The sequence below is a fragment of the Pristis pectinata genome, chromosome 5 (assembly GCF_009764475.1).
Source record: "Pristis pectinata isolate sPriPec2 chromosome 5, sPriPec2.1.pri, whole genome shotgun sequence".
Lineage (NCBI taxonomy): Eukaryota > Metazoa > Chordata > Chondrichthyes > Rhinopristiformes > Pristidae > Pristis > Pristis pectinata.
In genome coordinates this window covers 102,801,870-102,807,159 of record NC_067409.1, presented here as the reverse complement: position 1 = coordinate 102,807,159, position 5,290 = coordinate 102,801,870, and the positions used below count along the sequence as shown (strand labels likewise).

At 39.0% G+C, this 5,290-nt stretch overlaps 1 non-coding gene across 1 annotated transcript; it reads left to right on the top strand.

The window, feature by feature from the left end:
* The first annotated feature begins 751 nt into the window (after window positions 1-751).
* Window positions 752-824, top strand: trnak-cuu (transfer RNA lysine (anticodon CUU)). Its single transcript has one exon. It is a non-coding gene; the product is annotated as a tRNA-Lys (tRNA).
* The last annotated feature ends 4,466 nt before the right edge of the window (window positions 825-5,290 follow it).

The following is a 5,290-nucleotide window of genomic DNA, read 5'->3' as shown; positions in this document are numbered from 1 at the left end:
TTAACATATTTTGTTTTGATTTAACAAATCTTTACCTGGATTATGCTAATTGAACTGTCCCACCAATTGACTTGTTTGCTTTAGATGCCAGTCAACTTTTAATCAATTTGCAGTAAGAGATTGCTTTTGAAAGATTAATGTAGATGATGGAAGATTTAAAATGAACAGGAAGTCTTCATTTTCACTGCAGTTGTGTGCATAAAAACAGGATTTATCTTTAAAGTGGCCCAAAACTCTGTAAAATTGAGATTAAAATATAAACTATAAAATTGAGGGCCTTAGAAACTCCAGGAGCCACAAAAGCAACTTCAATTATCTATGCAGCCTTGTGAGTTAGTATGAAGGGAACCTCTTTCACTTCTTATGATTCTAATTCAACACAATAAAATGGCTTATATTTAACTTGTTCAATAAAGTATATGGTTAATGCTTTTTGTAAGAAATAAATAAAACCAAATATTCTCTTTCTTGGGGAAATGTAAGAATTTATTTTCTCCATTGTTAAGGAAGAAATAAATTGATCCGATGTTGTAACATCTACTATGGAGATAACTAATTTACAGCACAAAAAGTTTGGGAGAGTCTCAGCTGATTAGATCCAGATTTAGAAAGTTAAACTGCTGATTATCAGTTAAAACATCACTTAAGTTGATGGCTTGACAAATACAAACCAAGCAGAGTGCACCAAGATGCAACAGAATTTACAGCCAATTAATCAGCAGGACTTGTCATTTTTATGAAATACTTAACAGCCTGGCTAGCTCAGTCGGTAGAGCATGGGACTCTTAATCCCAGGGTTGTGGGTTCGAGCCCCACGTTGGGCGATAATATTTAGATGATACACGAGCCTGCGAACACATACCACCAGGCTTAAGGACAGCTTCTATCCTACTGTGATAAGACCATTGAACAGTTCCCTTATACGATGAGATGGACTCTGACCTCACAATCTACCTTGCACCTTATTGTCTACCTGCACTGCACTTTCTCTGTAGCTGTGACACTTTACTCTGTACTGTTATTGTTTTTACCTGTACTACCTCAATGCACTCTGTACTAACTCAATGTAACTGCACTGTGTAATGAATTGACCTGTACAATCAGTATGCAAGACAAGTTTTTCCACTGTACCTTGGTACAAGTGACAATAATAAACCAATACCAATACCAAATGCATGTCACTGTTCTGGACATAAATAAATGGGAACAGGATTAGGCCACTCAAGCCTGCCCTGCCATTCAAAATGGTTATGGTTGACCTGCCCCAGGCCTCAGCTCCTCTTCTTTGCAAGTTCCCCACAGCCTCAGTTCCCTGATCTTTCAAAATTATATCTACCTCTTTTTTTTTAAATACCCCCAGTGATCCAATCTTCACAACGCTCCAGAGCACAGAGTTCCAGAAACTTACCACACTCTGCAAGAAAAAGTGATATAGATATTCAGCGATCAAAATGAAATCTTTAGTTTTAAAGGCACCACAGTCTCTGTGGTTAAACAGCAACAGGAACAGTTCTGGAAAATAAACGAGCAAATCAAAAACAAAATAACATTTTCAATGCTAGTCGGGGCAACATTTCAGAATAATATGCAGGGTGTTTTCCACAGTGGAGTCCTCCAGGGTGATTCAGTAGACAGTCTATCTTATGGGGTTGCAGTTTACAATCAGCCACAGGAACAGGATGACACTGTCTGGAATGCAAACCTCCCTTCTCTGCTAATTCTTCTGAGCTTTATAATGTACGGGGGGAAAATTATATAGATGGTTGAAAATTATATGAGATTACATTGATTACTATAAGTAACTAACAGCAAGTATAAAGGATTATTTTGACAACATATTTTGCCAGCTTTGAAAATTCATGTACACACACAAAAAGAATATGCTTCTCTGATAGGTAATCTTTTACTCCCCACTAACCTCTAATCTCTCTCTCTGCCACTTGTCTGTCTGTCTGTCTCACTCTATGCCAAAATTTTTCTTGCCTCTCTTCTATTTCATTGATAAAACATAAGGTTTCTCTGAGATTTCCTTCCTTATTCCCTTTAAGCCTAAATGCATTGTCCTTAACATTTATTCTCTCCATGCACCTTTACTGTGTTGGGGAATAAGTTTAAGCCAATTTGCTGAACAAAAAAATACATGCATCTGGATGGCATGACATTGAAAGTGCTGGAAATACTTAGCAGGTCAGGCAGCATCTGTGGAGAGAAATGGGGTTAAGATTTCCTCAATGATCAGTTCTGATGGAAAGTCATTGACCAGAAACATTAACAGATGTTGCCTGACCTGCTAAGTTTTTCCAACATTTTCAATGTTATTGACTGACTGATTGTTAAAATATCCCCCTGGATTTGTGGTATCATCTCTAACTCTCAGCTTAATGATTGTTCTCTCAGCTAAGTTCTGGAGATCCATCCTTCCCTCAGCATTTACTCCATTTAATGTCAGTGCTATCTTGTATTATAGTCTGATGTTCATCATTATGGATCCTCAATAAACAAATGGGAGAATTCAGCTACTGGGCCAGAGGGTAATTTTATCCCACTATCGTTGGTGGAAGAGAATTTGAGTGTGGGATAAAAGTTATAAATTATATTATAAAGTGCAATATGCATCTATTTTCAGTTTTTTGGAGGTGGGCAACAAATTTGCTCTCAGGAAACTTGTCAAACACCAAATGGTTTCTTGGAGGTAACGTGCTTCCATTTTAACACATGCTTCTGCAGGCTGGTTTTCCTGGGATTTGGAAAATTAGACAGTTGAAAGGAGGGGACAAAGGCAGGATCCTCCAGTTATATGTTTCCATTGCACTGCTGGTGGATATTGCTTTAATATATGTCCCACCAGGTCTACATTTTATCCCTGATTTCGACTGAGGCCCATCCACTCCAATGTTTCATCCTCCTGCAACTTTTAATTGACATTGTAATGTTTGACCCCCAGATGGTTAATTTTACCTGGGTTTTCTGAACTACCTCCCCACTTATGTATGATTACTAATTTCCCATAAGGTATTGGACAAAGCTGCCACTTATGTCTTAGCTGCTTTCCTTCTTCAGCCTATAAATCTGTATCAGAATCAGGTTTATTATCACTATCTTATATGACGTGAAATTTGTTGTTTTGTGGCAGCAGTACAGTGCAAAGACATAAAGATTACTATAAATTACGAAATAAATAGTGCAAAAAAAAGGAATAATGAGGTAGTGTTCATGGGTGCATGGACCATACATAAATCTGATGGCGGAGAGGAAGAAGCTGTTCCTGAATTGTTGAGCGTGGGTCTTCAGTCTCCTGTACCTCCTCCATGAGGGTAGTAACAAGAAGAGGGCATGTCCCGGGTGGTGAGGGTCCTTAATGATGGATGCTGCCTACTTGAGGCACCGTCTCTTGAAGATATCCTTGATAGTGGGGAGAGTTGTGCCTGTGATGGAGATGGCTGAGTCTACAACCCTCTGCAACCTCTATGAAACCTGTACGTCTGTCTGTTGAGCAGGAAATCTACTGACTTAATTCAAACCAAGTCCTGCCATAAAAATCTGCAGAACCTTTACTTCCTGGATTTCCAGCTGTAAATTCTCTTCCCAACACTCTTCCCAGCTCTGAGATTTTATTGGATGTTCTACATCCCTTAGAAGTGGATTTTAATTATTAGTACAGATATTCATCCATTGCCTCACACACCTTTGACATATAGAATGTATCCCTCTGTAAGGTACCAGAATCACCAATGTTTTCAGATAAACATGTGTGTTGCTGTAAACTTATTAATGACTCACTTGAAGTCTGCTATAGATTGGAAAAAAATGCTGATGATCAAGTAAGACATTTGATTCAGTAGTCCATAAAAGGATGCTTAATACTACATGCATGTGAATTCTTCTGGAATAATGCACAATATAGATATTGGCATCTTGTACAATATCTCTTCCATTGATAACAAATGCTTTTATGCTATTTATAGTACATTATGGTCTGCTATTCCTTGCTATGTTTCCTCATATTCTCATAAACACCTTGGGGGAGAAATTGATAGTGTTATACAATGTGCAATGAGGCAATGAGAATCATGATACTCAATAAACTTGTTGCCATCTGACCCAGTGCAGGATGCATGACTTCAATAACTAGCTAAGATAACTATGCTTTTTATTACCTTAGCACAATCAATTGGAGCAAATTCCATGAGTGGTTGGCACCAGGTGACTTTAGGGGCACTGACTGAAGCCATGCTGCACCCTCTGGAGAATGTTGCAGGTCGCAGAATGTTCCCCACAAGGTTTGATGGAGGGAACAAGATATGCATTCCAATTTTCTGATGAGACTCTGGATGTTTTGTCAATGGGGACAAAGCAACAAAACGGTCCACCCCCCCCAAGGCCTTACAGACTCAAGTGACAGTGGAAGGAGATTGGTAATGAGGTCAATATTTGAAGTGACGCTCCGAGATGATGGTGGATGCAATGCCACAAAAAGTTTAATGAATCAATTTGTATGGCCAAGATCAGTGAAGATTTCTTCAAATCCCATCATTACAATGGCACCACTGACCTCACACTCTGCACCCATAATCATGCCTCACGTTATTCATCTAAAAACAATCTCTACAAATCAGGGCTCCTAGCTAACATTCTTATGTCCCACCACATCCTCACCCACCAGCCTCAACTCTAATCTATAAGTATACATCTTACAGGCTCCACACACTGCCCAGCCATGATTATCCCATATGCCAAACCCATTGCATCTGACTCACTAACACACGTCACTGTCTCTTGCAGGAGAAAGCATAGAATAATGGGCCAGGACTTGTTGGGAAACACCGACAGCTTTCTGCTGACCTGACTGCATTTTCCACCTGCAAATTGCCCCCTCCATCCCCTCTAACCCCATGAGAAGCAGCAGGTTTGGAATCCCACATCAATATGATTGCTTTGAACCTGCTGACTATCTTGAACTGGTGGTCTGCTGGGTGTTCTCCACTATTGAAGCGGCAGAATGCAATCATGCTGAATTCCCCAAAACTTGCATTGGGTAATCTGCCTATTTAAGATGACTACTTAGACCTGGCACTGGAACAGTGAGTCTATTCATTTGAAAGGCTGGCTGAGAGAAGGGCAAGTGTAAGAAAATTTATTAGGCTTTTGAATGAATGAAGTTTGTTTTTAATATTTAACTGTGTTATGTGTTTTCATATGATTACTTTTTTGGACATCAATACAGTTTAAATAATTTGTACTTTTTGTTCAGTAGATTTTTAATAGTTTTCAAATATTTCTGAAGCAATCA